Raw genomic sequence first — 24,071 nt, 5'->3', positions numbered from 1 at the left:
CGAGAAAGTTGATCTGAGTATAAAGATCTGGAATCCCCAAATGATCAAAGCGAGAGCTTATTACAGGAGGCATTTTAAGAGCAAGGCATCTGAAGAGCAAGGATAAGTGAACTCTATTGTAAGTTCCTTATATACCATTCTTCATTATTGATAAAATTGTGTTATAAAGCTATTTACTTCATAACTTTATCTGAAGAATTAATCTCCTATTGCACCGACGATCGAATCAATTGTTTTCTTTCTTATTTTTTTTCCGTGATGCATACCGTTGGCTTTGTCAATCCGAAGACATGAATGTTAATTCCGCAAAAGGAAATTTTCTAGTTTGGAGTAGCAAACTTGCACAGGTAATTTTTCTAGTTTGGTTCGTGTGTGTTTTTCTATTGGCTTTCACTTCCAATAGCCAAATTGTTCTATAAACAGTCTAGTCATAAAACACCATTTGATGGATGAGACCTCAAATCTATCTCAGAAAGATAACTAATTCTGGTCAAGAATAATCCTTGTGTCTGTGTAACTTTTAGTTCATTGGAGAAAAAAGTTTTGCATACATACTTCAAAAAGACAGAAACTAAAAGCAGTAAGGGCACATGAACTGTTTGAAAAAATGTCTGAAAAAGTTTGGACATTTCAAACTATTGTCAAATAAATGTGAAACTTGATTGTGAGCTCAGGTGCTCTGCACCAGCAGAAATATGCTCTTTTTGCTTGAGATGGTTCAAGTTTAACTGTATGTTTGACAATTTCTTTTCCTGTCAGATTGTTGTTTAGTCAACTGGTTTTCTACTATTGGACTTTTTATGATTGAAGGTTCTTTCTAATGATTCTGCTCGAATAGAAACCACAACTTGGAGATACATTGATTTGGGTCATTGGGAAACTTTTTCTAGTTTGTCTACTAAATCAAGACAAGACTATGGCATATTCATGGTTTGTTTGTGTTTTTTTTCTCAAATTTTTTATACTACACGTTTATGCTGCGTGAATGCAAATATTTTTTCGGTAATTGATCCTTGGGTATGTGTAGATGTTCTTTTTGTAGACCTAAGTGGATTTTTAGCTTAAACGGTAAAGCACTTGAGAGTCTGAGTGCATCTCTACGACATCTCAAGAGACGGTGGTTCGAATCCACCAAAATCCAATAGACATTCTTGAATATAATGAAAGGTTGTTCTACAAGCTTCTTATTTATAATGTTGAGGAATTGCTCCCACTTGTATACACACTAACTGTTGGTGAGGCTTGCCAAAATATGGGAGCACCTTTAGGCATCCTTAGGGTCTTTATATCAGTTTGAAGGAGAGGTATGTTGTATTCCAACTCAAATGTGGAATGTCTTCTTATCTCTTTACATTATTGTACACATGATAATATCTTCTACTATACTACTATATTTTTTGTTGAAAACAAAGGAAAAACAACTGGAATAGAAAGCTAGGGTTGTGAGTTTGTTTGTGACTTTTTTTTTTCTTGGCTTGTGAGTTTGTTGCCTGTGTATGACGTAATAGAGAAAGGGTTATTATATATAGGGGAAAAAGAGGATTTCTAATTCTTGTTGGTTCATTATTACAGACGCTGTATTTAGGAGAGTTTCTAATTTTAGTTTTAAGCATAATTAAAGGAGGAGAGTTTCCAGTTTCATATGACTACTAATCCTTATTGGATACTAATGTTGGGCTGCTGCAAAATGGAAAGTTGAGCTTTATGTCATAATTCTGAAAGTATATTCATCTTAAGTAATGGAATTGAGTCACCCCAATTCACAGTTGTTCACACTGAATCTGATTTTGAGATTAGACTTTACAGAGATTCTGCATGGATGTCTGCTCCTGTTCGTGACATTTCTTTTGAGAAAGCCACTAAACTTGGATTCCATAGGTTATTCAACTATATCCAAGGTGCCAATCTGAATAACTCCCAAGTGTCAATGACTATTCCCTGCCTTGACAAGCATTGTCGCAGACTCTGGACCTTTCCATTCATCTGCCTATTTTGTTCAAATCAATTGTTGTTGGCATTGATAGATCCTGTGATTCCATATCCAATCAACTAAGAATCCTGTGTCTTTGCAGTATGAAGGTCTCCTAAAGTACCCTAAAGAAAAGGTACTTGATCCTCAATGTAGTTTTAACTTTTAAGTTTCAAAATACCTAAAGAGGCAACAATATATAATAATCAAATGTTTATTTCTTCTTTATGCCTTAATCAAATTACATTCTTGCATATTGCATTTCTCTCAAGAATACATATCAAACTTAAAAATAACTGCTCTGAAAAGGTAGTCCAACAACTACGCATTAATTTCAATAAATAAATGAACAAAACTTTTAATACATTTTTTTGAAGCCTTTGTATATATATGGAGGTTGTTGCTTGCAACCCAATTCAAGCAACTAGTGTTAAAGAAGAGGGCTTGGATTCAAAAGGCGGTTTCCAGTTTCGGATGACTTTAGCAGTCATTAATTGCTTTGTTCTTTCAACGTCATCAAGTTGTTCACCTTGAGATTACGTACACTTGACTCATTTCCAACAAACTCTTCTCCATCCTTTAGGAACATATATTCAACACATCCTCAATAGAATCTCACTTATCCTTGCTCTTCAGATCCTTTGCTCTTAAAATGCCTCCTGTAATAAGCTCTCGCTTTGATCATTTGGGGATTCCAGATCTTTATACTCAGATCAACTTTCTCGGTAAAAGTAATATTGAGAGTAATGTTGGTGCCAGATGGTTTACTTGCATATGTTCTTCATACCCATCCTTTGAAAAACGTTGTGGTTTTGAACATGAAGAAAGGTAAGAGATGGGAGAGAGAGAGCGCGAGAAGGTAAAAGGTTTTTTATCGGCAGAATAGAAAAGTAAAAAGGTATGTTTGACTTTTGATTATGTGGACATGACACGTCACCAGCCACCTCAGTGTGTTGGTTGACTGTGTCGATATCCTATGTCAGTGTAGTATTACTCAGAAACTAGGGTATGTAGACATACTTTTTCATGCATAACTCTAAGTCCCAATCTCACCCCATCTAAAAGAAAACTTAGGTTGAAAACGGTAAAAATCCTAATTTCAACAAATTGGATTTCTAACGGACTATCTTTCGAATGGAACAACTCTTTCCATATGTATCCAAATGCATCGAGGCTTTTTGTGTTGAAAAGATAACATAAAGAAATTACTTTTTTATGTTTTACAAAAATACTCAATATTATTCTAAGTATACGAAACAGTAGGTTATAACACAGTGCACATAAACTGATTTCGGATGCACTATTTTATGCTAGTCAAACTTCCAGACATCATATCTACCTCCACAGACCTCGGAATATGATGAGGCCAATTGAGTTAAAAAGAAGACTTATAAAAATCACATTTTCATGTTTTACAAAAACTCTAACTCTCCCCCTAGATTTATGCAATTTGTGATCAAACCCTATGCAGATAACTGTTTTCTGACGAATAGAATTTCTGACACATAGAATTGTCGAGGTCTATCTTTTCCGTCACTCATCCAAATTAAGTGAGGCTCACTTCATTGGATAAAAGACTCTCTAAGGTTTCATTAGGTTTTGGTTTTGCACAAATGTACAAAGTATAGTGTCCTATACACTTCCTACAATGCAACATATCCAGAATATATGCACAAACAGTTATCATATATTGAAGTCAATTTTCATAATCTTAAGCACGAGTATGAACTCGGGTCAAAGTATGAGGTTGTACCACTGTAAGTCTAGATTTTAATGGTTTTGGAATGAACACAAAAGAGTAAATATTTTATTTTATATGATTTTATTACTGCAGACTGCTCAGTTTCAGCTTCAGTTCCAGTTTCTGCGTCAGACTTCAACTTAAATTTCAGTATGCAAAACGACTAGATATGAAATTTTACAAAACGCAAAAATTGTAAATATGTGTGTCTACAGTAGACAGGCGTTGGATTCATATCAAAAAGATCAAAAACAAATGTTCTATGCTTAAATTACTAAGAACAGTTCTAAAATTCTGAAAATCAAAACCCTATAACATGAATCCAATGACTTCACATCATTCAAAACAATTGCAAGCCTATATAATACTACCAATCAATCAATAAACACATAGTTTACTCACTACCGTATACAAGTACTCCTGAACACAACAACACCTATATATCAAAGCTAAATGTTTTGTGCCAGTAACTCAATATACCGAAAGTCTCTGATTAAACAAATAATTTCAATCTTAAAGTTCTAGATCATTATAGAGAATTAAATACACAACTAATCTAAACCATAGTAATAAATCAATTATATGAAAAATAAGGTTTAGACTACTCACCCGAAATTGAATTTGTAAAACCCATGCTTCCTTTTCTCCAATCTCTTTTCTTCTTCCCCTTCTTTTTATTTCTTTTAATCAAAATATTCTTTTTAATGGAGGCTAGGGTTTTGTTTTTGAATAATAAGATTTTTACAGAGGAAATTCGCAGGTATTGTTTATTCAAGATTTTAAGTCAGTTTAAATTAACCTATGGGCCTCAAATGGGTCTAAAAACACCCAATGTCCATACCTATATTAATGGGTACATTTTAACAATATTTTCAAGCCCAAAAATGATTCTAAAATATCCACAAAAGTTATAACAAACAAATTCAAGTAAAAATAATTTTGAAAAATCAACAACAGTCAAACAAATTCTAGAACAAGCTAGACTTCATAATATAATAGTTATTTTCAATTCAAATAATATAATTTATGTTGTTTAAAAAATTGGGGTTGTTATACGCATGAACCAACATACCCTAGGTTGCAAAGGCAAAAATGTCTTACAGTTCACTAAGCTGGAATCGAGTCATAACTTCAACCCCCAATCAAATAACACGCTTCGCAACATAGCGTATCATAAGAAAAGTTTAGTAATCTTAACCCACACAAGTGCATCCTATCACAAGTCCTTTTTCATCAACTTATATCCCCATAAACAAACATATAGTTCTTCTGCAACTTGAACCCAATTGCCTTTAAAGTAGGTAGTACAGCAACCACCTACGAATTAAGTCTTGTGGTTTCAACACAATCATAGTTAAATATATACATAAAAGCTCTGTACTAACTTCATTATACAAGTTATACAAATGGCTTATTTATCATAAATTATATCAAACAACAAAATAAGGAGTATATATTTGTATATGCAGTTGTTTTACTTCTTGCAATTTGTGTATCCCAGTAATACACATGTCTAAAATATCCTCCACACCTTTCGCATTATTCGAACTCATCTCCGTTACCAATGGATTATTCATATACTCTTCGACCATCTCGGTAGAAAAAACTATATCATATGTCGGCTTCAGCGCCTCTATCACATCATCATCAAGAAATACAGTGGGAATGTGATCCGTGTTGTGGATTGGTATGCCATTTGTGACATACAAGGAGACACCAGGCACACCATTTTTAGTCCCATCTTCAATAGCACGATTGGGGGCGGCTTGGACCCGTTCGATTTTCGTAAACGGTGGATGCTTCTCCATAGTTTCAACGTCCTTTTCGGAAACAAGAATATCAGTAATCATAGCCTCATGGTTTAAAGGAACATGATGTGGCTGATGCTCAACACCCTAGGTAAATTGCCCCTAACCAGCTCCTTTGGCATCAATACCAACACTAGCATTAATAGATGCCACGTCAAACGGGCGGTTGCTACTATCAGTTTTGTCATGCAATTACATCGCAAATATTTCAATCACGCTATTTCATTCCTTTGCAGTAATATAATGTTTATTCTTCACCGCAAGGAACAAATTCTATCCGACGAAGAGGGGGCGGTGTATGTACCAGTGTACTCATACCCCTACGAACGACCATCATTAGGTACTACTATAAGAGTCGCCCACAAATGAGGCGTGCTTGCTTGCCCACTACTATGGCATTCCTGTTTGCCTACTAGTGAGGCGTGCTTGCTTGCCCGCTACTGTGGCATTCCCGCTTGCCTACTAGTGTGGCATTCAGGCATGCCCTCTATTGGAGCAATGACACTGCCCACTAATATAGCACCCAAGTTATATATAGCAGGTCCGAAGATATGTCAAGGGATTTTTTCCATATAAAGCTTTTGGAAAGATTTCATACAAAGAGGGAAACATCTCATCAAATAAGGAAAGGGTATTTTAAGTAATAAGAAGCTTAACATATTCATTTTCCTATAAATACCCAACAATAATTTCAAACAAAGAACTACGTGCATTTTTTAGACTTGATTCCAGATAATGATTTGGATACGTAGGCAGCCATTGGTGGTATAGTCTCTCTCACTTCATATCAACCTCTCCAACAGGATCATTGGGGTGTTTGCGTGAGTTCTCACCCAAACAACCTCTATTAGAGGGGTTTGATGAAGCTTGATGAAGACTTGATATGTTAATTTGGATTATTGCTTTTTAAGAGTTTCACTCTAGTAGGTTAGTTGATTCGCCATGAGAATGGGTTGGACTTCCTCACATGCTAATTATTAGTTGGCAAAGATTGTCATGAGTAATTAGAGATCAACACTTAATCTTATTTGATTAGGATCACAATAATCTACACTAGCATATTAGGAGTACATCAAGTGGATTCAAATCCCCCTAATTCCTTCTCCATATTCACATTTTAATATTCAATTATCATAGTATAAATTAAAACATTGAAATTAGTTCAATTGTCATATTAGCATAATTTCAATTCATTATTCCCATTCGTTTTGCTAGATTCGACTAAACTAGCGGAAACTTACATTTAAACAACTAGAAGTGGAACGAATTCTCTACTCCACATATTTTCCGATAACCGAGAGTAGATAAATTTGATACATAGCAAACAATAAGCATTTAGTTTTACTTATTCATAGCATAAATAGCTAAGAGTAGGTAAAACTAGTGTTTTACAATTTATCATGACCCGTAGTGTTATTTGATTGCATGTTCCCTTTTGACTTTTGTTTTCATCTTCCACTTCAATTTCATCACCATTTGTCGAAGAATTTTGACATCTTCGACTTCAATTTCTACAACACAAAGTTTTTTTCTCTTTCAATTATAATCTTAAATGACAATTAGAAATTGGAGGAGAATAACCTCATCTTCAACTATAAATTAATAGAGAAGAAATTTTATTGATAGTTGGGTTTTTAAGTTCATAAAAAAATGGAATTTTTAGCGCGAAAACTGGGGATTACGATATTGGGTTTAATGAACTGAAGGTATGAGTTTCGGGGATTTGATTTACATATAAGGGATATAGTTGTCTTTTTCGGTGTCGATAGTTTTGATTTGAATTATCCCCTTTTTTATACTAGCAAAGCTTTGCTAAATGCTGGATAGTTTTGATATGAAGCTGGTTTTTATGGCTTATTTAGCAAAGTATTGTTCCTTGTGAATATCTACTATCTACTATCTATATACTAAAGTAGAGACCTCTAAGAGATTTTTCTCTCTCCTAGGTGGCCTCTCCTAATGGAGTTGTGGTAACGTGGATATCTACTTGGCACTCTCTCATAAGAGTCCATCAATTGCGAATTGCTTAAAGCATTCCAATTTCTAATTCCTCAAAAATAGGAAAGAACATAAAAAATAGGAATCCTCTTTCAGTTTGGATTATTATTTCCTAAAAAATAGGAAACATAATCTTATAAAATTGCGAATTGCTTAAAGCATTCCAATTTCTAATTCCTTAAAAATAGGAATCCTCTTTCAATTTGAAATTTATATAAATTATTTCCTAAAAAATAGGAAACATAATCTTATAATTAGCAGCCACAAATTTTGTACGTATAGATTTTCCTTTAATGTTGAAATTAAATATCAACATAAGCATGTAAGTTTTTTGTTAGCTGCCCGAGAAAATAAATATAAAAATTAAAGAATCTAAAGTCTTTGCATTGAATCTAATTTGCGATCATACTAATTGGTCATGTAATGACCATTACCTGATCGATTTACATTGCTTTGTCCTAATACAAAGCATTGGGAAAACCCTATGCCGCAATAATGTGCAGTGATGATACGGATCGATCTTTTTCTCTTCTCTTGGTTATATTGAAAGCATGGCATGGCCAGCAAAACTTACCTTAGTTTTTTTTTTTTTGATAAACTTAACTTAGTTTATCGATCAAAGTAGAAACAAATTATATTATTTCTTATGGCCATTGTATACTCACTCCCATGAAAGGATATAAGCTCAATTTACTTACACTATAGTTTTATTTGATTTAACTACCTGTACCTGTTTATGGCAAATCATTTTATGTACCTGTTTACACGATCAGACCCAAAAATTGCTAGACTCCTTCGTACCACTTCGACCCTTGATTAGGAATTTTTGAGAATTCACAACAAAATTTCTTTGATATTCAGAAACTATCTATAATTTCCTCGAGAGTGTACATGGTATGGGCAGTATGCAACTCAAGACTTAATTGAAGATGGAAACATTACAGATGAGTTTAGCTACTTTGATAAGGTATTCACCAAAATATAGAAGATCTACATCTTTTCACGTCTAAATAATCCTTTCATGTTCTCATGTATGATGACTTGAGTGGCGACTTCATATCATTAAACTAAACCGCATTGTTGTGGGATTTTCATCCACTGTTGATGATTATTTCTTTTGGCTGAGAATAATAAGACGATGCTAAGCTATAGCAGTTGGCATTAGATGCCAAAGAACAAGAGTAATATGGCAGACTCTCCTAGAATTATTAACCTATTGAATGGTATTGAGCAAACACCCGTCCTTGGTACTCTTTTAAACACCTTGGTACGCTATGAGAAACTAGACAGAGATATTCAGCAAGAGTTAAAAGCCCAAAAGTTGGACCATTTCTAGAGCCATTTAAGGGAAGTGGAAGGTCAAATCGGTGACACAAGCTAACCGATCTTGCACTCTTAATAGTCACCACTGCACCATCAGCTAAGTTCACTTCCTTCAATCAGTACATCGACATCCACATCATGTTGGAAAAAAAAAATAACGAACACCAACATTAACATTATGTACCAATGCCTAACAACTATATAAAAAAAAGGTGAAATTCCGTGATACATCCACTAATATACCATAATAAGGTTAAAAATTTAATGCCGAATGGAAATTCACGCAAAAAAAAAAAAAAAAAAATTGAGGCGTGCCATTTTGCCTAATGTTTAGGCAAGAAGGCAAGAAAAAGTATTCTCTAAGCTGATTAAAAAGATTATAATCATTGGATCATTGTTATACATGCAGCTTAGTATAGTATCAACAGTTTTATAAGCTGATTAAAATTTAAGACTCATAACTGATTGAATTGGTGTGGTTCTATTGATTTTTACCCAAACAACTCACGAGTTTAGGATGTGTTAATTATTATGAAAATCTCATATATCATAGCCCAATGGGAACTATTAGCGGTCTTTTAAACTTCACGCCGAGAAAAAATGACATGCAAAAAAGCTGTCATACACACCTATTACTAATGCTTCACAAGTCAATTTTGCAAATTGTAGTAGCCATATTTAGGAATGTATCACATAGGTGCTGGGCCAAGAGATAAGGCCCAGACCATAGTATGTATTGGGCCCAGAAAATGGGCCCAAGACCAAACTATGCCCCATGAGTAACCCTAAGAGAGGGATATAAAGAGGAAGAGAAGGGAGGAGAATGGGGGCGAAGAAGAGAGGCATGGAGGGGTGAGGAGAGAGGTGAACTATGGCGGCTTGATCCCGAAATGGGTACGTAGGCAACCAAATTGGTGCAGCCGATCCAAAATAGAGAGGAATTTGAGTAAATTGAGAGAGTCGCGAGATCGCAGTAATCGGGTGCAACAAATGGCGCCGTCTGTGGGGACGCAGGGATAAACATTCTCTCCCAACTCACTCTGCTGCTGTAAATGAATTAATGAACACCGCTGCCAGGGGAGAGTTAGAAGACTGGGAGGTGCTCTAAAGCCCAGAAACTAGTTTAGTTATTTTGGGGGTTTCTGAAAGCTTAATAATAAGGTTGGGACTACTTCATTGTGGATTCGAATTCTCCCCCCATGGTGTCGGAATGAGGCGCTGAGGAGGTGGTTTCACCTAAAGTTATCGACTTTGAAGAGAAACAAGACTTGAGTTGTGAAAATAATCTGCCTAAGGATTCTGGGTTGCTTTCTAAACAGTTAAAGGGAATAATAATGAGTTGGATTGCGAAAATGGTATGAAAGATGATGTGGGTATTATTGAAGCAAATGTTGAACGCGTCGGTTTGTACCCTACAATGGTTTCAAGGTCTTGTTGGATCTTGCCTCGGTGATGCTTTGAATTTCGGGGTCGAGTTGGGAAGAGACTACCTAGAGTGATGATCGTATTCGAATTATCGTTGCACTTGAGATGAGAACCGCAATAGTGTCAACTCGATATTCCTTCTTCAATATCTCGTGAGCATATGATCAATGTGGGAAATCAGCTTCCACTACGCGTGCTCATCGGAGATCCGATAGTGATGGAGTATGGTGCGTCACCGGGATGAGGATTCTGTAATTTCATTGTTGTCGGTGGTGGTGGTGAATGGGTCGATCCGGTGGTGAGTGGAGAGATGGGTAGAGAAGATGGGGAAATGGTGTTATCCGATTTGAAGGGGATTGCCGAGAAGAATTTGAATACTGCTGTTGTGGATTGTGTTATTGGGATTCCCGTTTATTTTTTGCGGATTTACTGAGGGGGGTGGTTATGGATGCGGCTACTATTGCTGGTTTGCATCCTTTGAGGTTGTTTCATGAGACTACGGCTACCGCTTTGGCGTATGGGATTTATAAGACTGATTTACCGGAGAATGATCAGGTGAATGTTGCATTTGGTGATGTTGGGCATGCTAGTATGCAGGTTGTGTTCGAAACTCATAGTTTGAGTAGCATGGAGTCTCTTTAGCGAACTTCTGGTATCTGGAAGAAAGCTTGACGAATTCACTATGTCTTGTGCTTTGAGTGCTTGTGCAAACTTGGCTGCTTCAAGATTAGGTGAGCAGATACAAGGTGGATGTGGGCGATGCTTGTAATCAGGAGTATAGGATTCCATAATCGTATGATGATATACACAGTGGGAATGTGGACCAGGAGAAAAGGTTTTCTGCGGCTTTACAGCGATACAGGGAAAACCACAGCTCTAGTTCTAATGTACGTGATTCGTGGGAAAATAATCGGCTAGCAAAAGGGATGATGAAATTTGGTTCAGAAAAGAATCAAGTATTTGGTAGTAGTTATCAGTATGTGTTTGAAGAAGACCCGATTGAGTTTGTCAAGGCATGTGTGGATAATGAAGAATTGTTCAAGAAGCGGTAATCACCCTACCGCCAAGGAGAAGGAGGTACGAAACTTCATGATGACAGGAAAGATCTTCCTATTTATCGGTTCTGAGAAGACTTACTCCGTGCAGTGGGTGACCACCGTGTTCTTATAATTGTGGGGAGAAACCGCCTGGGAAAACTACTCGATTCCCCAAGATCTACATGAAGCCGGGTTACACAAAACATGGAAAGATTGATGTACTCAGCCACGCGTGTTGCGAGGATGGCGTTGCTGCTTTCGGGTTTTAAGTAAGAAATGGGTGTGAAGGTTGGTCACAAGGTTGGTTACTCGGTTCGGTTTGAAGATTGCACATTATCAGAAAAGACAGTTGTGAAGTATATGATAGACGGAATGCTACTGCGAGAATTTCTTGGTGAGCCTGATTTAAGAAGTTACAACGTGCTCATGGTGGATGAGGCTCATGAGAGAACACTTTCAACTGATATTCTATTTGGTCTTGTTAAGGACATAACATGCCACCAGAGTGATCTAAAGCTTCTTATTTCCAGCACCTACTTTGACTGGGCTCCTATTTTTAGAATTCCAGGGAGGAGATTTCCAGTTGTTTCATACTTCACAACAAAAATGGGGAAGCAAATTACTTGATGCAAAGAATAGTCACAATTCTCAAAATTCATGTGATCAACCGAAGGCTTACATTCTTGTTTTCTTTACTTCGACGGGAGGAGATTGAAACTGCCAAGAGATTTTGAAGCATAGGACAAGGGGACTAGGAACAAAGATCGCCGAGCTCATAATATGCCCTATCTATGCCAACTTGCCAACGATCTCTTCGAACAAAATCTTTGAACCCACACCGGGGGCTCTCGGAAAGTGGTCCCGGCAACAAACATAGCAAAACATCCTTGACCATTGACGGAATAACATATGTTGTGGATACTGATTCTCAGAAGATGAAGTCCTACGACCCAAGAACAGGTATGCAGTCCTTACTTGTCACTCCTATCTCAAAAGCCTCAGCAACGCAGAGGCTTGGTCAGGCTGGACGTACAGGTCCAGGAAAGTGTTATCACTTGTACACTGCGCATACTTATCATAATGAGTTGGAAGAAAATACACAGCCTGAAATTCAAAGGACTGACCTAGCAAGTGTCGTGCTCATTCTGAAGAGCATGGGTATTGAGGACGTGAGGAGTTTTGATTTTATGGACCCACCAGCGGATGAAGGATTGTGTCAAGCATTGGAGTTGCTCTTTGCTCTCAATGCACTTAATAAAAAGGGAGAGCTTACTAAGCTCGGGAGGAGGATGGCTGAGTTTCCACTTGATCCAATGCTCTCCAAAACGATTGTCGCATCAGAAAAGTACAGATGTACTGAAGAAATCCTCTCAATTGCTGCTATGTTGTCCGTTGGCAACTCTATATTTTACCTCCCGAAGGACAAAAAGGTCCATGCTGATAAAACAAGGATGAGTTTCCATACTGGAAATGTCGGAGACCATATTGCGTTACTTAACGTCTACAATTCGTGGGAAGAGATAGGGATAAGCTGCCTTTAAGCCAAAGAGCGGGGGGGATGAGCTTTCCGCGGACCCTCTTGTCCGAATCAAACGTGGGGGAGGCTGAACTGTTTCTGGATGTGCATTCCGAAGGAGAGCGGAGGGGTTCGAGAAGACCCTTCGTGGATATGTCGTGGGACTATCCGAAGGAGTGCGGGGGGGATGAGCCCTCCGCGGACCCTTGTGTCCAAACAAAGGGGTGGGGGCGGCAGCGTGGCAGAAGTCCCGAACCGGCGACAACCCGGTCGAGCCCGCGGAGTGGGATGAGCCCTCCACGGATCAGAGATGCTAGAGATACATGGGGCAATGAGAGAGCCCCAACAGGCGAGAGTCTGAGCGAGCCCGCGGAGTGGGATGAGCCCTCCACGGATCAGAGATGCTAGAGATACTGGGGGCAATGAGAGAGCCCCAACCGGTGAGAGCCCGAGCAAGCCCGCGGAGTGGGATGAGTCCTCCGCAGATCAGAGATGCTAGAGATACATGGGGCAATGGGAGAGTCCCAACAGGCGAGAGCCCGAGCGAGCCCGCGGAGTGTGATGAGCCCTCCGCGGATCATAGATGCTAGAGATACATGGGGCAATGAGAGAGCCCCAACCAGACCGACAACCCGGTCAAGCCCGCGGAGTGGGATGAGCCCTCTGCGGACCAAAGATGCTAGGGATACATGAGGCAATGAGAGAGCCCCAACAGGCGAGAGCTCGAGCTAGCCCGCAGAGTGGGATGAGCCCTTCGCGGACAGACAGAAGGGCAAGAGACAGGCAGGTCAAAGAGAGTAGCCCCAGAGCCTGGTTGAGCCGCAGGTCGGAGATGCATGAGATCTGAACAACGGGGGGGATGATCCCTCCGCGGACATGAGATCCGAGTCAAACCTGGGGGCAAGCAGAGTTACCCCTCATCAGACTCCACCCGGAGTAGAGACAACGGGGGAGCCCTCCGCGGACATAGTGGTGAGTTCTCTGAAGGAGAGATGGTGGCTGAGGTGATACACTCCGCAGACAGGGCAGTGAGTCCCGAGAAGGAGAGCAGGGGGCTGAGGGAGGCATACCGCTGATATGGTAGTGAGTTTTATGTGAGATGTGTTGGTTGGGTTGAGACGCATCGTGGGCATTGTATTGAGTTGAAGAGAGAGAGTGAAGGGGATGAGATAGTTGAGTCCTACGAAAGGGAAATGAAAGGGTGAGACACTCTGTGGATATAGAAGTAAGTTATGTGAAGGAGAGATTATGACAGGGCTGGGACACTTCGCGGACATAGTGGCAAGTTTTCGGAAAGAGAGATGTTGGTTGAGGTGAGACACTCCGTGGACATAGTAGTGAGTTCTATGAAGGAGAGCTTATGGCTGGGTTGAGACACAGTGTGGGCATTGTATCGAGTTGAAGGGAAAGAGCGGGGGATGAGATCCTTTGGGGATACGTTAATGGGGTATATGAACAAGAACCCCGATGGATTGAGTACTTCACATACATACGGTCCAAGAGCGCAGTACATGGATCTGAAATGTCCCGAGGAGGAGAAGACTACGTCTGATCCACAGGATATCGCGGATATCCGAGTTCAAAGAAAGAGACAAGGAAGTTTGAAGACTTCTCGGGTCCGCCGTCATCATCGTCGCTGAACCCGAGAGGGGGCAAATGTAGTAGCCATATTTAGAAATGTATCACATAGGTGCTGGGCCAAGAGATAAGGCCCAGACCATAGTATGTATTGGGCCCAGAAAATGGGCCCAAGACCAAACTATGCCCCATGAGTAACCCTAAGAGAGGGATATAAAGAGGAAGAGAAGGGATGAGAATGGGGGCGAAGAAGAGAGGCATGGAGGGGTGAGGAGAGAGGTGAACTACGGCGGCTTGATCCCGAAATGGGTACGTAGGCAACCAAATTGGTGCAGCCGATCCAAAATAGAGAGGAATTTGAGTAAATTGAGAGAGTCGTGAGATCGCAGTAATCGGGTGCAACACAAATCTTTAGGGTTTTGTTTAATTATTGTTACATTCATATGATGTAATTAGGTATCTAATCTAGCTTGACCTCATGCAGGCAACATTTAGAAGGATAACACCTTTCGGCACTGAATTATGGTGAAAACCACTAGAGTATAAGAATATCGAATGTACTACTCACTCTCGAGTTTCTTTGTCTTTGTAAATATATATAAGTTTTGAAACTGGGTTCGTTCAGTTCGCTCCCCTTCTTGGCAAGATTCATAAGCCGTGTTTCATAGGCTATGAGGGTGTGGTGACTCAATGGGGGTGTTAGTCCCCTTCTTGGCAAGATTCATAAGCCGAGATTTGCTTAAGGTAGCCTGTATTGGTGCTTGGCATCCAGCTAAAGTTGCATTCTCTATAGCTAGCTAGGGTAGAGAAGAATGGCTATCACTATTATACGTAGATGAACAAGAAGATATACAAGTTTGGAAAGGCTTATCATGGGTCACATGCATACTGCTGATAGTGAGTACGACAGGACTAAGAAGGACATTACTCTGATGGGAGGTTTAATTTTCCCCAAACTTAATAATAAAGGGATGTTGTGCGGGACTGAAGAAGCATGTTGTTACTCTGAAACAATCACTGTTGAAGCAGACCTCAAGACAGGCCTTGGAGGAAATCAAGCTCAAATTCATACACTTAGAGTTTGACCATGGTGGAGAAGTCCAAATTCTATAGCCAAGCCAAAGCTTAGAAATCACATAATGTTGGTTGCCATTCTGTTTAATTCTAGCAGCAGTTCTGCGCACTTAGTTTGTTTTCTGTTCTATGCTTGGGCTTTGATATTCAATGAACTTCTTTACTTTTTTCGTCATTTCTGTAAGGATCTAAATTTTTTAGCACAATATGACTTATGAGCAATGGTATCCATAATACCTAATATCGAAAAGTTACATTACATGTTCTAACTCTAATTAAGAGATATCTAAACTATTAGAAAACTTATTCGAATTGACTTTGCCTTTCAATATAAAACAATTATAGAAAGTTATTATCAACTTTAGATTTCTACATATAGAACAATCATAATCATTTCAAAGGATCTAATAAAGAGGATCCGTGAAGATATTGCTCTATACTTTGAGTAAGCATTGCACCATTAGTAAAGAGATTAAGTAGTTCTATCACAATTACTATGAAAAGCTTATAATGCATCCCCATCCTCTCCAGAATCAAATTTAGAGGCTACATCATCATGTTTCTAATGATAGAGATATGATATGGGACGACAGGAACGAATTTGATTAGGCATGAGCACAATGAGGCTAAGATTAAGAGAATTATGCAGAAGGTGCAATATAAGCTTCTTTAGTATTGAAGCTTACATGAAGGATGAAGAAACGATGAAGGGGAATGGAGTAAATGAATATGAAAAATTGATTGTTAAACGATAAGTCGGACAATAGTGATGTACTTAAAAGCTTCTCAGAGGAGTTATTTTGCAATGGATGGCAAGTAATCAAGATTAAGTCAGCAATGTTCTCACATTTTATCATAATTGATTGGTTTAATATTTACCAATTGATTTCCAATATGTTCAAAAAATTGCGCACCAAAAAAAAAGCTTTTAGCTTCAAGCAAAATATCTTAAAGATCTCGGGTGTATGCCCGGGTCCAAAATCTAGTCTATATACTAAAGCAGAGACCTCTTAAAGAGATTTTTCTCTCTCCTACGTGACACTCTAATATGAGAGATATCATTTTCTTTATCCTATGTGGCACTCTAATATGAAAGATAGTATTTTCTAAAAACCTACAATCCGACCTACATGGAACCTCTTTGGAGAGTTTGAGTGTATTTATAATTTTTATATTTGGAGAGTTTGAGTGTATTTCCAATTCTTATATATTTGATCAAATAAAAAAAATTGCTAAGAAATAGGTGATTTGTAGAAGGTAATTTTCTATTATGAATCAAACACTTTTAGTGTTTCAATTCTTATATATTTAATCAAATAAAAAAAATTGCTAAAAAATAGGTGATTTGTATAAGCTAATTCCCTATTACAAATTATATTTTCAAGTAGGAGTAGTGTATTCTTTGAGGAGGTGGAAACAATCAATCTGTTTTAGTGATTTGATAGATATTTTAGTGATGTGTACACATTAGGGATTTTACACATGCAGGCTACAATATGATAATACATATTGAAAATCATTACTGATTGCCCCCCATTCCGTTTGTTTTGTGAGTACCGTCAGTTGCTATTTTTCATATTGGCCATTTTACCCCTACTTCAAATTTGTAAAAACCACCCATTTTTAACATACGTCTTTGACCATTAACCAACCTTCTCAAAAAATCATAAAATTAGGAAAAAAAAATCAAAAGTTGATGAATCCACATGTTGCCAAAAGGGATCTAGTAAGTGTGCATATTACACACCTTCATCATTTTACCCCATTCCTCATCTCTCTCCCCAAATCAAATCCCAAAACCCTAACTCCACAAATTAACCCCCAATTTCTTCAATTCTCCCAACAATTCACCTCAATTCCACACCAATTCACTCAAATTCATATCAAGCTTCGAGAAATTAGCTCGAATTCATTCAAATTTTATTAAAGTTACAAACTTTATCAATTAAACAGTACCAGAAATCGGAATTTTGGAAAAAATGGGTTAATTTCACCGACGAGTTCAAAATCAGTAACATAAACAGTAAATAGATCATATAAGTTTTTGATTCAAGGATATTCGTTAGCTAAAGGGATGGGAATTGGGAAACATATAGCAAGTGAGAATTTTACAGTGGGTGGATATCAATGGGCAATTTATTTTCTACCTAGATGGTAAAAATCCAGAAGATAATTCGACATATGTGATGAGGAGTTTGAACTTTGGGATAGATCCATTTTGGCAACAGGTGGATTCATTCATTTCTGATTTTTTTCCTAATTTTCTAATTTTTTTAGAAGGTTGGTTAATGGTCAAAGACTTATGTTAAAAATGGGGGGTTTTTACAAATTTGAAATAGGGGTAAAATGGCCAATATAAAAAATAGCAACTAACGGTACTCACAAAACAGACGAAGTGGGGGGTAATCAATAATAATTTTCAAAATGGGGGGTTATCTCAAAAGGGGGGGTCTACTTTTGGGGTGTTAAGTAAAAAAAACCCCTATTATAAAGCACCGACTTATTTGGAAGTTGGCTAAATCTAAAGATTTGCTAAAATTTGATGAAATCCCTTTTTTACTTTTGCCAAGTACTTAATATAAAAGAGTACTTGACAACTTATTCTACTATTCGTATGTATCTTCATATTTTAATTTCAATATGATTTTCCTTACAATTTTCCAAATCTGCCGCTAAACTTACAATTTTCTTTTATTAGTAGTAAAAATTAGAAAAAGTGAGAAGAAGAGAAACAAAGAGTCCATCATTGCGGCCAGTGTTTCACTCAAATATATGTTTATGAATTTTATGTTATTTAATTTGATTGCAAAACCTTATCAATAATATTCAAATATCTTTGACGAAACTGATAGTAACCTTTGACTCTTTGGTGGATTGCTAACTTAACATGTTGAAAGAAACACATGTAAGTTTTTTTTTTTTTTTTTTTTTTTTTTTGGCACATGTAAGCTCTTTAACATCTATGAACTTAAGGAGTCGGAGCATGTACCACTGAAGAGCACTTCCCTTTGTGGAGGCAATTTTATTTCCGTTAAATACTGTTGTGTGAGTTGTTGAACAAACAAATAAGTCTAGAAAGTGTTATATAATGTAATGTACAAATAATGTTTTATTTGTCTATTTTCTTACTTCTATTGTCATATATTTGTCACTTTTTAGTATATATTTTATTTAAATATAAAATGGAGAAGAAGAGAACACAGAGTTTATCATTCCAGGCTTATGTTCTTTGATTGCAAAACCTCATCAATAATATTTAGACTTCTTTAATGAAATTGATCGTCTTTGGTGGATTGCTAACTCAACATGCTGAAAGAAACACATCATATGGACTTAAGGAGTCGGAGCATTACCACTTAAAAGTGCTTCCCTTTGTTTCAGCAATTTTATTTCAGCTAAATACCGTTGTAGGAGTTGTTGAACAAACCAACAATCCTAGAAAGTGTTCTATCTTTGTCTTGTACTTCCTTACTTTATTGTCATATATTTGTCACCTTTTTTTTTGTAACTATACAATCTGTCTTAGAAGGCTTTTATTGTTGAAAACTTTTGGAGGTTAATTATCCGAAAAGGTCTTAACTCTTAACTAGCTAGGTTGATTGTATAAGTATACTAGGACAATGTATAACTTATTTCTTACCCATAGAACCGAATTTTTTTTTTCCAAATATTAAATTTTTATGCGCTGCTAAGCGTTATATTGGTACTCACCAATTTTATTAGAATTTAGAAGTACCATGACAATGGGTCTCGCAAAAAATAGGTGTGGAGAAGATGCCATCAATCTATTTAATTAGTTCAAAGATATGGGACTGACGCCCGTTTCACAAATATTTATAGCATGTGGTGACCTATTTGATGAGGGTAAGTTGCAATTTGAATCAATGAGCAACCATAGAGCATTATTTGAGTGTAAAAAACATGTTGAATTGGGGAGTACAAAATGTTTGAAAGAGGCCATGGAGTTTATTGAATAAATGTCGTTTGACCCGAATATAGAAGTTTGTGAACCCTTGGGGAATTTTTGCAAAATTCACAGTAACATAGAACTCAGGGATCATTGTGTCAAGCTTGGTAGTATTTTCAAATTACTCATGTACATAATTCACTTCTATAGTTCTATGTTTACTTTCATGACAAATAAGCACTAGCTCTAGCTATTATTATGAAAGAAGTAGATCAAATGCCTAGTGACATGTTATGGAAATACTCCAAATGTACAAATTTAATGTGCTTCTCTCATATTTTTACGCGCGAGTATCGGATTCAGAAGGGAACTGACCGAATTATTAGATTACCACAAACATAGCTTAATTACATGAAATTTTAGTTTTGGAATCTAACTATGAGGAATTTTAGTGATATTTCTTTTTTACTAAAAGTGTTTTAAGTGAGTAAAATATCTAAAAGAGCCCAGGCGTATGCCCGGATCCAAAATCTAGTCTATATACTAAAGTAGAGACCTCTAAGAGAAAATTTTCTCTCTCCTAACTAAGTGCCTTTCTACCATATATGCTTTCTACATTCTACATGATGTGGAACCTCTTTAGAGAGTTTTACTATTAGTATAATAACTCTCTCACTTCGTTTCATATTTCAGTGCAACTTTTACTATTAGGACAACTCTCCCATCGTAAGTCTCTAAGAGAAAATTTTCTCTCTCCTAAGTGGCTTTCTACCATGCTTTCTACATGATGTGGAACCTCTTTAGAGAGTTTTAGGTTTAGTATAATAACTCTCCCACTTCGTTTCATATTTTAGTGCAACTCTTACTATTAGGACAACTCTCCCAACGTAAGTACAATTCAAATTAGTGGCTTCCTATTTCCCTACTCAGCCAGAAGCTACACAAAGATGAGACATGTTTTGCTTGTATTCATAGACAAGAAATAAAGCTTTGTGCCTTTGTGCAGGTATAGCTTTCGTTGTTGTTGAGAATGAAGTCGTAGAAAACAGATGAATGGTGGGATGATCATGGTGGTTGAATTAGATGCATTAACCCAAGGAAAGGTAAACAATACGTGAGCCAGAGAAGACATGCATACTCTATGAAAAGGAAAACCCCTGAAATTGTTTGGAGAGACCATCAAATCTACATAGGTTCAATACGATGCTCTGATATGACAATCACCAAATTTTCACCCAACTCGATTTCTTTGATTATCTAACAAGATGTGCTAGCAAGCATGATAGCTCAGTCTCCATGAAAGGCAACATTGGGATTTCAGAAGGGATACCAAACAATACTTCCAGGATTTCTTCTTCATGATGCATCTCCTATGTGTTTCAGTCTAACGCCTATTTGATTTCCTCTGATAAACTTTTCTCTAAGCACATTCAAGATATGAGAACCGGTATGGATGTTGGCCAAAAGTACTATTGTGTGAGATATTTGGGAAGGTGAAACACTCTAAGAAACTGAGGATTCAGACCCCTACTGCTGAATAAACTTTTTTTTAGTCCAGTCAGCAAAAAACCAACTCATCTTTCGCTTCAGCCTCATCTTTCACTTCAACGGGGAACCAAATATAGTGCATATAAGAATTCCAAAGTATGAGTATGTGTAGATAAAAAGTTTCGAGGTTTCAAAATTAGATTCTATTGAATTCAAGACGGTGGAAGCTGGTAATCTTGGTGATATTGCATTATTTGTGGGATTGAAATATTGAATAACTAATTTATCTTTCTAGCATTTGATTTCCCTAGATGTGAAGGGAATTGCATTTACTTATTCACTAAGGACCAAAAAGGTGTCAATCAATTTGGAAGATGGTACTATGGAAATAATTTGCGAAAAAAGATATTCCAAGTGATTCTCAACATGTCTATAAGTTGTTGGAAAGTGAGAAGAAATTATTCTTTAGTTGATTGTGCGTTCATGCTCTTCTTGGCACTATGATTTTCCTTTTGTAATATGTTTGTTGCTTTAGTTTTTAAAATCATGATTATTATAATTAATATATAGGGTCTTTCCACTGATCCATTTTTTTTAACACTTGCCACTAATCCATGAGTGAAACTGAATTGATATTGAAAGTCCAAAAGTCCAATTGTCTATTATTTTCCTTTTTTCAGTCTTCAATTTGGTAAGATGAGAAGGCATATATCTTTAGATCAAGCACTACTTGTACGGATTTTTGAGAAGATGAGAAGGCATATATATAATACTAATTTGGTAGTTGAGATTGAGACTAAGTGACATAACCGCATTCTCAAGCTGAGTGTTAATATTAACATGTTCCATCGCTTGCAAACATATGTTGTATTATGTCTTCCCAATTTTTTGTCCATTGTAATACTAACTAGCTATAAATGCATAAAGGGAGATTCTTATTGCATTTTATGGTAAGTCAAGTATCAGTATAAAGGGAGGTTCTTAAATCAGGAACTAATAAATACTATTGTGGTTGGATTACGAGGTGTAACTCAAATGAGACTATTGACAATTAGATGACTTTCTTAGAGCACTCAGTATCATAAATATGTGATTGAGCACATATATGAGTTTCAGAGCATATTGTGTTTGGGGTTTGGCATACAAAGAAGGGTGACATATTAGGCTGGCAGAACATTTTTCCCAGCAATGCAAGTCACAAGAATAAGTATAATGGTTTTGATTTTTTTTTTTTTTTTTTTTTTTAAACTTCAATTCAACTTGGAAACAACTAATTTTTTGGCACACAACTAATGATGTAAACAAGCACACAACTAATGATGCAAACAACATTGAAGTTTTTGAAGTGCAGTTACGTATAGGATAATAAAGAATATAAAAGAATAGAGTTTATATGGTTTTTTTACTAAAACATTGGTCAGACATTCCAATTTTAAGAGGTGAAATATTTTAAAATCCCATGGCGTATGCCCGGTCCAAAACCTAGTATTTACTATGAAAGAGGGATCCAATAGATATATATTTAGTATAAAAAAGAGCCTAAATAGGAAAGATGGACTCCAATGTTACAATCCATTTTCGATTTAAAGCTATGAAAAACCAAATAGGAAATATGACTAAAAATTATATGTAAATGTTTTTTAATTTAATTAAATATGCATTATAATGTGTTTTAAAATTCTTGTCAAATTCACACGCTTTGGGGGTGGAATATGGAGGATGATGTTGAAATTCACATATCTTAAGGTAGGGCTCAAATCGGAAAGTTAGAATCAAAGATCAATAAATGTCTGGAGTAATTACAAATTTACCTAAAGGCGACATTAACCCGCAGTAATTAGAGAGGGACTCCTCAGCTAGTCGTCAATATTTGCAACATTTTGAGCTACTTGAAAACTAGTTTAGTGTTGTATCTAGTTTACTATTACATTCACTCCCCTCCTTTCTCTAGGTCTCGCCTCCCTTGGAATGAAAGAATCCTCCCTTTTTCTCTCTCTCACTATTTTTTTTATCCCCCCTCCCTCATCGCAGTCGTCTAGTTGTCCTTTCATCCATCGCTTCTCTGCCTTCCACGTGTAGGGTTGTCGCCGTACACTTACATGCCACAATACGATAGTACTCCAACGTATGTTGATTGTCTTGCGTCGGGCCCTTCTTTCAAGGGGATCTGCTAGCTACACCACGTCTCCTACTATTGCGGCTTGACTCGGACCCATTCTACCCCTAGCCCTTGATGTTGCAGACCCTCCCACTATAGATTAACACCGATGTATTATGTATGTGCAAACAGGCCAAGTCCCTTGCCCTGGACTGGTAATACATTTAGTAATTACATTTCCACACTCCCTACGTATCTTTGTATCTCGTGAAGCCATCTCCAAAAGAGTTAGATGCCTGAGACTGTAATCCAGTATGAAAAAGAAAATACAGTCTGAAACATCAGAGAAGAATGTGTTTCGCATATTCAGTGTGTGGATACACTACGATAAGGCATCATATTTTCCCCCGACTAGGACACTGATATATAATTCCTTGATAACTAGGACAGTCCGATTAACCTAGAAGAATGCACAAAAGACAATAGATCGTCTAATAGCGATGTTAGGTTAGAGTCACAGACTGTGATTAACTAAAGTACAAACTAATTAGATTCCAACAACATTAAGGTTACAAGTTCTTTAGCAGGCGCATGAATTCAGTACTTGATTCAATAACCTATCATGTGGGTCTACAAATGGTTGATAAACTATTTGTTGGGCTTTGTATGACTATCGTGTCCCCATGAAACCTAAGATCTTGATTGCTTCAAAACAAAAACAAAAGAAATAGCTAACCCAACATGCACCTCTCACTCTGGATCAGGGGAACCTCCATGCACAAGCTGCATTGAGAAAAGTAACATCAGTGTACTCCGAAAAAAAATAGGTAAGAACAATACACTTTCATGCTCGTCTTGAAAAGTTGCAACCATTTCTGTTTAGCAATTGAGACACTCTTACTTGTTGTCGACAAGAGATTTTAAAATTCTACAAACTCAGTTTACAAATTTGGGGAAAACTAGAAGTTCATGTATTACTTACAATGTCAATGTTGTTCCCGTTAAGCAATATCTGATCAAGCTTTGTTATTCGCCTCCCTTCTGTTGTGATTTCACTGCAATGACAATATGAATTTGTAAATAGAATATTCGCAGATTCAAAAAAGTAA

At 37.1% G+C, this 24,071-nt stretch overlaps 1 pseudogene; it reads left to right on the top strand.

Annotated features, from left to right (window-relative positions):
- Positions 1-10,708: 10,708 nt before the first annotated feature.
- LOC147518603 (pre-mRNA-splicing factor ATP-dependent RNA helicase DEAH1 pseudogene) lies at positions 10,709-13,015 on the top strand (annotated as a pseudogene).
- The last annotated feature ends 11,056 nt before the right edge of the window (positions 13,016-24,071 follow it).

This window comes from Coptis chinensis, chromosome 2 (assembly GCF_015680905.1).
Source record: "Coptis chinensis isolate HL-2020 chromosome 2, ASM1568090v1, whole genome shotgun sequence".
In the NCBI taxonomy this organism is placed as follows: domain Eukaryota; kingdom Viridiplantae; phylum Streptophyta; class Magnoliopsida; order Ranunculales; family Ranunculaceae; genus Coptis; species Coptis chinensis.
The sequence above is the reverse complement of the archived record's forward strand: the minus strand, read 5'-3'. Positions and strand labels throughout refer to the sequence as shown.